We start from the raw sequence: 11387 nt of genomic DNA, 5'->3' as shown, positions 1-11387 counted from the left end.
GTGTCCACGGAGCTCCGTCTGCAGGTGAAGTGTGCGGTCAGGTGCGTGGCTTCATCCCTGTGGCCTGCTGGTGTGGTGTGTTTTCATTCACGCACAGTGCGTTCCCGGTTCCAACAAGCTATGACAGACACTGGTGACATAACTAGTGGTAAGAAGTTCGTCCTTGTGGCCCTAGGAGGCTGCTCCCCCTGATAACTCAGGTGGTGAGGCCTTCCCCCTGGGCAGGTCCTGCTCTGTCCCCGGACTTCCCCGGACCTCCGTGTCTCACATTCTGGGACCACTCCCGCTCGGAGCACGCTCAGCGGCTCACACAAGCCCTAGAGGATGCAGGGATCTGGGAATCTGGGGAAGGGGAAGGAGGCTCCAAATACCCCCTGGGCGGCCTGGGCCAAGTTCGGTGGAGCGCTCAAAAGACATGCAAACCCCTGTGGGTTGAGAAGAGGCCCCTGTCACCTGGGCATGGGGACACCTCGGCACGAGGACACCGCCCAGACCGCCGACTCTCGGGGGTCGGGAGCTGTTGCCGAGGCTCTCAAGGGCAGGCCCGTGCCGGGTGGGAGAGAAAGGCGTGGGCTGAGCATGTGTGTAGAGCATGTTTGTGTGTGTGTGCAGAGTGTGTGTGTGTGTGTGGAGAGTGCGCATGTGTGTGTGTGGAGAGAGTGTTTGTGTGTGAAGTGTGTGTATGAGTGTGTGTGTGTGTGGAGAGTGTGTGTGTGTGTGTGTGTGTGTGTGTGGAGAGTGTGTGTGTGCGTGCATGAGGCACGCTCCCCACAGGCTCCTACAAGACCCTTCCTTCTACCAGACTCTACCCCCAGTGTCCGGGAAGAGGGCCACTCCTTCCCACCGAAGGGGTGGGACTGAGCCCAGAGTGAGACCAGAGGAACTGACCTCGGGGCGCCAATGCCCAACACCACGGAGCACAGGTGAGTGAGGTGGGTGCCGTCGCCCTCCCTGGGGAGCTCCAGCCCAGCCTGGACTCTCTGGGTGTGGATTTGGGGTTTCCTGGGGAGCGAGGGGGGGCGGCTGTAAAACTGACTTTCACATACCTCCACCTGCAGGAGCCTGACCACAACCCACCGCAAGGCATGCTGCCATGGCCACACCCAGCCAGGGAGTGAGCATCTGGGGAGGGGGCGGGGAAATGGGTCAGAGGCACAAACTTCCAGTTACAAGACAAAGGAGTCCTGGGAACGCCCTGGCCAGTGTTCCAGTGGTTAGAGCATCAGCCTACGCACCGAAGGGTCGTGGGTTCAATTCCCAGTCAATAGAGAAAATATCTTCAGGTGAGGGTTAACAGACAAGCAAATAAAAAACAAACTAACAAAAAGATTCCATAATAAAAGAGTAATATGTTAATTAGACCAGACAGTGAAAGACCTTCCAGATGTCCTTCTGGACAAAGCCAGGGCTGCAAGGGCCGAGCCCCTTGCACGAATTTTGTGCATCGGGCCTCTAGTTGTATTATATACTAGTGGCCCGGTGCACGAAATTCGTGCACATTAAAAGGTAATTAATTAGAGGAAATATTTTAAGATTGCTATTTGCCCTTTCTCTATGATAGAAGTGTCAGACATGAAAGAAAATTAGTAAAATGTATATGAAAATCTTCCTCCTGTCAGAGTCTGGGGCGTGCCGCAGGGACCTAGAGTTAAGTCCCTGCCCACCCACAGCACCTCAAAATCGTGCGAGACCCAGACCCGGCCGACCCCACCCCCATTGGGTGAGATCCAGACCTGGCCAGCCCCACCCCTGTCAAGCCCTGCCAAGTGAGGGGTGCAGCCTCAGGTCCCCTGGCCTGGTGCCAGGCAGGGGGCGCAGCCTTAGGTACCCTGGCACAGCCTCAGGTCCCCCGGCGCACCTTCAGGTCCCCCAGCCCGGCATCAGGGCAGGGGGCATGCCTTGAGGTCCCGTCAAGCCCCACCAGGCGGGGGGCTCTGTCTGAGGTCCCCCAGCCTAGCCAGGCTGGTGCGGGGGGGCACACCTTGAGGTCCTTTGTTAAGCCCTGCCAGGTGGGGAATGTGGCCTGAGGTTCCCTGTCAAGCCTTGCTGGGCAGGGGGCATGGCCTGAGGTCCCCAGACCTGGCGCTGGGGTGGGGGGCGCAGCCTGAGGTCTCCTGTCAAGCCCCACCGGGTGGGGGGGGGGCGCAGCCTCAAGTCCCCTGCCTCGGCCCAGCGCCACACAGCCACAGGTCCTTGCTGATTGCTTGTTAAGGCTCGTTACAGGAACTCGGCCTCTGCTTTGGGTGCAGCCATCTTGTGTTACGGAAACCCCGCCTCTGCTGTGGGCGCAGCCATCTTTGTCACAGTATGATGGTCAATTTGCATATTCCTTCTTTATTATATAGGATTTGAAAGCTGCTAAGAGAGGGAGTCATACAGTATCACCACAAGAAAAATTAAATGTGTCACTATGTGGATGTTAAGTAAATACTGTGGTGATCATTTTGCAAAATATACAAATACCAAATCATTATGTTGAGCACCTAAAACTACTGTGATGTCGTATGTCAATTACACCTCAACTGAAACATCAAATGAAGAAGAATGAAGGCCTGTGAGCAGCAGCAGGTGGACGACTGGCTCTCCCGGAGGTGAGCTGCTGGGCCCTGGCCGGAGCCTGCTTCTGAGTCAGTACAGATGAAAAGGTGAGAAAAGTCTGCCCCCCCACACACCTCACCCCACTCCCCAGGTCCTCTCCCAGGAGTTGAGCTTGGAGCTGGACTTTGGCAGGTCATTCAACCAACAAACTGCCAGAATAATGCCAGCCATGCACATGCTGTCTGTGCCATTTACTCGTGGTGGAAGCCTTTGTGGGGTCAGCATCACAGATCTTCACGAAAACAGTGACATTCTGGTGATCCTGACACATCCTAGACACGTCCATGTAAAACATTCTCTCACGGACAACACGGGACACAGCGTGACTCAGCACCATCCACAGACCAGCATTCCCACATGTGGTTGTTACCAAGGAGCCTGGTCCGGAAGAACGTGTAGTTTTACCTAGAGACCCAACCAAAGGGGCATGTTTGGGCCATTAAGGCCTAGTCGTGTGATGATATACCCTGCGGTTGGTATGAATTAGGTGGAGGACAGGTTTTTATTGACATGGGAAATGCCCAAGAATCTTACGGAAAACAGGTTTAAAACAAAAAAGTATCTACAAGCAAAGAAAACATGCAGACTCTTCAGGTAGTTGGGTAGGTGAGGAACTTCTTAAATATGGGCCATCCCTAAGGGCCCTAAGAATCGCTAATCCCACGCCCTCATTATTGCAGCACCATGGATTACCACACCCTCACTTCTCAAGTGGGCTCCATACAAACCTCGGGCCAAGGTCCAGGAACTCGTGAGGTGTCACCCTCCCCCAAGCCGAGCTGGTGCCAGGAGAAGTGGAGAGGACAGGGTACCCAGCTGTACTTTTTACTTTTTTTATTTTTTGCTGATTTAAGAGAGAGGAAGAGAGAGGGGAACATGTGCTGTTCCACTTATTTCTGCATTCATCGGTTGACTCTTGTATGAGCCCTGACTAGGGCTCAAGTCCACAGCCTGGGGTGTTGGGATGACGCTCTGACCAACTGAGCTCCTGGCCAGGGCCAGATGGGCTCTTTGAAGGACATGCACCGAGGGCTCCCGAGGTTTCCTCTGCTCGGTCTTACAGTGTGTCGGCCTTGCTAACCAGCTCTGTCCATACACTGGTGGTTCTCACACTCCCTCATTCATGGGAGTCACAGGGGAAGATGGTCAAAGTGGCAGCTTCTCCTGCTTCACCAGTGGGGGCCCTGATTCCGAAGGGCTGAAGCGGGAGCAGGGCTCTGGTTGGCCGAGCACTGGGGGGTTCAGGCTCATGGCCCAGCAGATTGAACACTAGGCGAGTGGCTGGAGATGGCTGCAGAGCCTCGCAAAGGCCCACGGTGTCTTTGTCTTGACCAGCAGAACAACGGCCTCCAGCGACGTCCACATCCTGATGCCAGAAGCTGAGTACCTTAGGGTTCGTGGGCAAAGGGAACTGTCAATGCAGGAGATTCAGGGTGCCAACTGGGCGACCTTACATGGGCAGATCTCAGGGGCCTTGAGAGGGAAAGAGGGAGGCAGGAGAAGTCAGAGAAGTACGTAATGACGGCAGGGCCAGGGGGTGCTGCCGCTCACTTTGAAGATGGAAGGGGCCACAAGCCAAGGAATGTGAGCACCTCCAGACCCTGGAAAAGGCAGGAAATTCTCCACTGTGGTCCCCAGAGGAGCCAGCCTGCCAGCACCTCAGTTATAGCCCACGCAGCCCTCAGCAACCTCCGACCTCCTAAACGGCGGGTTATTCATTTGTGGTCAGCAAGGAAAAACTCGCACGGTCCTGACTCTCACCAGGCCCACATCACTGAGACGGAGGAAACACCCGTGAGGACAGAAGCCACACCCGACGGGCCGGTTCTGCCCCGGCGCTGACCACTCAGTCGTGTCATGCTCACTGCCATCTTGGTCACCTATTTGTTTCTTGCAGGTTCGACATCAGCTCACACAATAGCACCATGACCATTGCTGTTGGCAGAAATGGGCAATGCCCTTCCCGCGTCCCCAGAGCAGACAAACAGAATTCTGGGGGTGCATAGAAACAGGTGCAAGTATTTATTAGGGCGCCTTCGGTTCGGTGGTGAAAACGCCTTTGAAATGACTGCCCGCAGGCTGACAGGTGAGTAAACAGTCCCAAGGAATCAGGTGAGGGAGGGATTTCCTAGGGACCCTTCCAGCTCTGACTCTGGAAACTGCTTGTGAAGAATTGAGTGCCCTTATCTGCCAGTCATTTAGATGCTGGCCTGGCATGAGCCTACTTCAGGTCAGCCTGTGTCCACTGTCACCGATGCTGGCCTTGCCCAGCGCAGAGACTGCCCGGGCATGAACAGTCCCCCTGTGCGCCCAGAGCCGGTGGAGGCCTGGAACAGCGCTTGCTGCCACCCAGTGCAGGGTGCTTCCTCCTGCCTTCTTAGCCTGTCAACCCAGCACTTCACCAACAGCTCACTGCCGCGTGGAAAAGAGGGCTTTCTTCCCCCTGGCTTTAGACTTTCCACCAGACAGACCCCCGCGTCAGTTTCTGCTGCTGGAATGTTGCTGCTGGCTACGCTGGTGACTGATTCCCCAGTAATATTTGTGCTCTTTCCGTGACCAGGAAAGCGTGAGCTGTTAGCAGGGCAAGCTGGGCCGGTTTCAGCGGCAGACAGATCCCGGGCTCCGGGAGGGTCTGGGTGGTGCTACACAGCTAATTATATGGACAATTAGAAGGGCCGTCCAACCCAGTGATGAGGCAGGAGAGGCAGGTGCTGGGCAGACTGGTTCCTCAGCCTCAGGGACCTCACAGCCAGCATTTAGCATGGAGGAGTGGGCCTCTACCTGCTCCAGGCTCCACCTCTTACTCGTCTGAGAAATGGACATGAAACCAAAATGCAGCACCACTGCACACCCACCTGCCGGCCTAGGCTATTTCCTGGTCTCAATTAAATCGTTCAAGAAAAAATCAAATATGCAAAAATACAGCCACCCTCAAAAAACGCCAAAATGATCACCATGGACACAAGCCCTCCCCTGGGCCACCTCTATGGTAGCGAAGTACTTTTGAAGTTGATGCCTCACCTGACCTTTACAGTGACCGCACGAGGTCACCGTGCAAGGGGCATCTTTAGCTCCACCTGAGGGGCTGGTCACAACCCACGGGCACAGGCTTTATGAAGCTTCCCAGCAATGCTGCTGAGGAGGAAACCCCAGAATCAGAGGCAGGAGACGAGAGTTCTGGCCCTTGTCCTGAAATACATGTATGTTAGGACCTAAGGCTATGTCTGTCCCAGTGGACACTGGTTCTCAAACTTCAGAGCCTGCTCGTTTAAAAGGCAACATTCTGGACGCCGCACCCAGAGGCTCTGACGATGCGTCTGTGATGGAGCCCAGAAACCTACATGGTCAGCGAGAGGCCCAGCGCTTCGGGCGCAGCTGGGCTCTGTCCACATCGGACTCTGTAGAGCACAAGGCACGTGATGACTCAGCTTGGCCCACAGCTCCCAGTCCCGGCTGTGCCCGCTGTGGAGACCACCCAGGAGACACCCTCAAGGGCATCAGACATCACTGAGCCATGGTGTGGGCGGCCCTCGGGGTTCTGACTCACGCCAGTTGGTCGTAAACATCACAAGAGGGTTATGGTTGCTGTGGATGAAATCACAATGACCAGACATCAGATTGTTCCCTTCTTCCCACGCATGGGCATTTCCAGGGCACAGGCTGGCTCAGACAGGTCAGTTCTTTAAGGGTCAACATCCATCGCTGTCCTTTTTGTCATCATCCTGTCTCCAAAAAGAATATGAAGCAACAGCAAATTTTAGTCACCTTCTCATTCTAATATTCCATTTCTCCCGCCTCTCTCTTTGGCAACAGCCTCTAACAGACATTCTGCCCGTCCTCCTCCATGAGGGGAGACCTGGCTTCCAGCTCTCTCTGTGGCCACCCAAGATGCAGATCCCCCCCACCCCAGCCCCTCGTGCAGTGACCTGTGGCTCTGTCCAAGTTCAGGTCAATGAGATGAAAATAGAATTGGCCTGGGAAACTTCCAGGACGTTCTTGAAAGCGTAACTTCTCTTGCCCTTTCTTTCTTCTGGCTGGAATGTAACCCTAATGGCTGGTGCTCTGGCAGCAATCTTGGACCATGAAGTAACCTTGGGAACGGAAGCAACAGGGTGGATAGACAGAGAGTGGACGGTGGGAGTCGGAGGCTGGGGCGGGGGGACGGCGGGGCGGGGGGGAGAGGTGTGTGTGTTTAATGGCGACAGAACTACCATTTGGGAAGTTAAAGTTCTGGAGATGGCGGAGATGATGGTCACGTAACAATGTGAATGTATTTAATGACACTACACTGTGCCCTTAAAAGTGGTTAAGTTGGTACATTTTATATTATGTGTATTTTTTCATAAGTTTAATTTTTTAATTTTTTTTTTTGACTTCAGAGAGGAAGGGAGAGGGAAAGATAGAAACATAAATGACAAGAGAGAATTATTAATCAGCTACCTCCTACACACCCCCTACTGGGGATCGAGCCCACAACCCAGGCATGTGCCCTGACAAGAATCAAACCGTGACCTCCTGGTTCATAGGTCAACACTCAACCACTGAGCCACACCAGCCGGGCTTTACCACAATTTTTTAAAACCCTGAATTTATTTCCTGCCCTGCAGATTTGCTTCCTGCCCACATTTCTGGCCTCACTGACAGCCCCACATGCTCCTGCTTGCCCGGGCCAGGAGGCAGGCATCCGGACTCACTCACCTGCTCCCCATCTGTCCAGCTGGTCCCCAGTTCACGTTGTGTCCCCTCCATTCTGGGTACCACTCCCTCACTCCTGACCCAGACCACACAGGAGCCTCTCAGCCGGTCCCCTGCCCACTGGCCATCTTCAGTCTATTTGCCACACCATCACCTGTGAGGAACCCCTCGCAGTCCTCCATCCTCTCCTGCAGCAGCCGGCCCTGTGGCTCCAGCCTGCTCGCCACCGCCACCCTGTCCTGAACACGCCTCCCGGTCCATCTGCATGTCCCGCACCTGCTCTGCCTTCCACCTGGAAGACATTCCTCTCCCGGGTCAGATCCTTCCCTCCTAAAAGCACTGCTGACCCAGAGAGCAAGGGGGCCCCCCCACAGCCTCCCCGCTCGGCCTCCCCTGCATGGACTCCGCACCGCCCTCCGCAGAGCCAGGTCCTGGGGAGCTGAGGCTCGCACTATGGGACCTACCTCCTGGAAGGTCCGCAGTGGCCTCTGACACGCGTGGGTTGAAGACGTGGAGAAGTGTGGGGCGAGGGCTGGCAGTCCCAGGGAAGCCCTGCACCATGGATCTTCCTCGTGGGGCTTAGAGACGCGTTACGGCTTCAGACACCTCATATGCTCTCCACCCTGAAAAGCCCTCTGACCACGAATGCGAAACACCTCAGCTTAGAGAACGCAGGTGGTGGCTTGGGCAGCCGGGACCCCAGTTATAAGACCCTGGGCAGAGCTCTTGTGGAAACCTCACAAGCAGACGATGTTAGGATGGATCCCGGGCATTCAGGAGGCACATTGGGCACGGAGCATCTGCTGGGGGCGAGGGTCCCGAGGGTAGAGTCCTGCCTAGCAGCAGTGACGTTGCCCAGTGGGGGGAGCTGCCCTCGCTCTTTCTCAGGGTCCGAGGTCTCCTGTCTCCTGCAGCCGGGAACCCTAGGGACCTGGGCAATGGCAGCGACAAAGACAGCGTCCTTGCTCAGGAAGAGTTTTCGTCTGTGGAGGAAGTCAGACATTAAATGCGGCTGGGAAACCGTGCAGTGCAGTTGTGGGAGGTCATTGTGATGGCAAATAAAAATACAGCCAGGGAGGGGCAGGGCAGAGCAGGCGGAGAAGAGGCCTGAGGAAGGTGGCCGCGCCAGGGGCCCGAGGACGAGGCTTCCAGGGGAGGCGACGGCAGGAGCTGGGTGCTGCCCGGTTGGAGGAGAGGGAAGGAAGGAGCGTCCCTGGCCGCCTTTGACCACCGCACCGGGGCAGCGGTGGCCTAGTCCACCAGGGCGCACGCTGGGCCCGGGGAGCTCCCTGCCCACAGCCTTGACTCCCCGACACCTCCCAAGAGGCCAGGCCATCCGCCTCTGACAACCACAGCTGCTTCAGTTACACGTGGTTTAGTTACATATTAATCACCCCATGGAGCCAGCAGAGATTGGCATCTGTCCATCTGCACGACCAACCGCATGGGTCCAGGCAATGAGCTAGGGGGCAGGGCCAGGAAGGAGCTATGGGGCAGGGCCAGGAAGGAGCTATGGAGGGACACCACGGGGATTGGGTGGAGCCTCCCAGGGAAGGCGCAACCATGAGGGGACGTGTCAGGGCACAACCGTGAGGGTCTATACAGGTGGGACGTGTCAGGGCACAATCGTGAGGGTCTATACAGGTGGGACGTGTCAGGGCACAATCGCAGATGTCAGGGCGGGAGAAAGAGACCCAGTCAGGGCCAGTCAAGTCCCACGGCAGGGACTCAGCCCGCTCTGCAGCATGGCCCCACCTCCACATGTGGCTCCAAGAAGCGCGGGGAGCTCGCACAGCAGTAGCGCACCAGGACGGTGGGCTAGCACAGGGAGGGGCGGGGCATGGGCACATGGAAAAGTATCTGCCCCGCTGGTGTCAGGAGGAGCCCCCACAGCGGGGAAGGCTGCTTGCACCCAGCTGCTGCCTGGAGAGCAGGACTGGGAGGTGAAGGGGCCCTCGCAGGGGACAACGAGGGACTGTGTTTGCTCTGCAAATAGCCCTTGGAAAACAGGAGGGCTGGGACTCAAATCCTAGAAGGTGCATGCGGTGAGGCTCAGGAGGGGACTCGGAGGGGTGGGGTGAGTCCCCTCCCACCACAAACTGTTGACATGGTCACAGGAAAAGAGGATTTTGCAATGCCCACTTGCAACACCCGCTCTGCAGGGAAAGTGGCTGAGTGCTTGGGTCCCCAACCTTTATCCTGAATGTCCTGTGTCACCTGGCGGCAGCCCAGGAGCAGTCGCTGGCAGTATCTGGATGCGGGCATTAACAAAGCTGTCACAGCAAACCCAGAAGCAGGCGCAGAATTAATTTTCCCTCATTAGTAATATCCTCATTTGCATGATTAGCATGTCATAATCGCTAAGCACAGGCAGCCACGAATAAAATCACTGAGCAAAACTGCCACCTGCTAAGCAAAGGAATAAGACAAAGAAATGACGTGATGCAGCTAAACGAGCAGGAGATGCTGGAGTTTCCCCCAAACTATGTTCAGAGCGTGAGGTGTCCCGCGTTGGGGTGATGAGGAGGGTGGAGCAAGCCTTGCAGACGCTTCATGGGAGGATGGGCTCAGGCATTCACGTTGCTGCTGGGTCGCCATCAGGCTCTTCCAAAAATCCCTGACAGGGTGGTTCCTGCCTACTCCCTGCCCCTTCCTCCCTGGCCCTGCTCCCGGGGGACCCCAGCCTCAAGGCGGGACATTCTGGCCACGGTGGTGCCACCGCCAGCCCAGACCCACGGCTCCCACTGGCTGCAGGCCTCGTGCTCTCTGGCCATAACTGGGGATGGGACTACAGCCAAGGGCACTGTGACCCCAAGAGCAGAGGAAAGGGAAACCAAATGCCTCAGAAGGGCCTCCAGTGGGGGGCAGGCCCACTGTGGACACTGGCCAGGCCAGTGCCGGGCCCTGGGGAGAAGTTCATGCATGGGTCCCGGGTGCGGGTGCAGGTGCTGCAGAGCCTTCTGCAGTGACGGAATGTTCTAGATCTGCTGCATCCTGAAAGGTGGCTCTGACAAGTCAGGACTGGCTGGTCCACGTCACTCCATGGGAATGAAGGGAAATCGGAGGAGCCACGTGTGGCTGGCAGCCACGGACCCTGGAAGGTAACAAGAACTGAGGGTCCAGATGGAAAAGGATTATTTGGGGTCAGGTGGACGAAACCACTGCTCCCACCGCCACCTGCTGACCACCGAGAGGCCACCGACTGTGCATTGACCGGCCACCGACGCACACAAGCAGGCGCCGTGCCCCAGGGAGGCTCAGGCTGGGGCTGGCACATCTAATGGGACTCACTGTTTCAAGTTGTCCCTGGACCACATGCCAGTCTGTCCTATACACTCGCACTTGCTGGCTGTGCCCATTGCTAAGAGAAACATGAGAGACTTAAAGGGAAGAATAAAGAGGCCTGGCGCTGAGACCATGAAAACATTAATTTCTCAGTTTTGACCTAAGTGACAGAAAGTCCCACATGTCCTCAAGGTCAGGATCTGTGAGCGTCGAAGGAGCCTGAGAGCTTAGGACACACGCACTTTGAGTGATCGCCGGCAGCCATTGCACCCGCGGCTCCTGCAGCCAGGCTGAGCCATGTCCGGGACTCCACTCTTCCAGATTAAAAAAAGAAAAGGAAAGAAAAACACAAGAAAATGATTAATGAAAATACTCAGAAATGTCCAGCAAGGTCAAGGCACCAGGAAAAGTCCTTGAGGAGAGAGAGGGCCCCGGGATTACACTGAACACAACCCCACACACCTACGCGACGCTCTGTGTCTTCGTTGGCACGGGAGACGGAAAACTGAAACCCGCACCCCAGGCAGTGCCAGCTGAGTAGAATCTAGTCCGTCAGGCTAAGCCTTAACCCCCGACGAGTCCGCAACTCGGCTCGAGACTGGGAGGGAGCAGGCAGCGCCTGGAGCAGAGTATGCAGAGGGAGCTCAGAGGGAACCGCTTAGAATTGCACAACCGCTGTCCTGGGAGCAACCGGTGGGGCGGGGCAGCACCACGGCCTGGAAGCCAGCCAGGAGGGGCCCGAGGGGGAGCCGGTGGCTGGTGGAACAGGCGAGCTCTCAGCCCTGCGTGGCCCACGTTACCCAGCTGTG

General features: G+C 56.5%; 1 long non-coding RNA gene across 3 annotated transcripts; it reads right to left on the bottom strand.

Annotated features, from left to right (window-relative positions):
* Positions 1 to 3410: 3410 nt before the first annotated feature.
* On the bottom strand, positions 3411 to 10387 carry LOC308247337. 3 transcript variants are annotated; one of them, XR_013960493.1, is made up of 6 exons: positions 7758 to 10387; positions 7297 to 7585; positions 6525 to 6689; positions 6146 to 6320; positions 5620 to 5996; positions 3442 to 4071 (listed from the first exon to the last, which is right to left on the bottom strand). It is a non-coding gene; the product is annotated as an uncharacterized lncRNA (long non-coding RNA). The 3 variants fall into 3 exon arrangements; XR_013960492.1 differs by lacking the exon at positions 5620 to 5996 and having other exon boundaries at positions 3411 to 3985; XR_013960494.1 differs by lacking the exon at positions 5620 to 5996.
* Between the last annotated feature and the right edge of the window lie 1000 nt (positions 10388 to 11387).

Source organism: Plecotus auritus (assembly GCF_963455305.1).
Source record: "Plecotus auritus genome assembly, chromosome: 4".
Classification (NCBI taxonomy): domain Eukaryota; kingdom Metazoa; phylum Chordata; class Mammalia; order Chiroptera; family Vespertilionidae; genus Plecotus; species Plecotus auritus.
The sequence above is the reverse complement of the archived record's forward strand: the minus strand, read 5'-3'. Positions and strand labels throughout refer to the sequence as shown.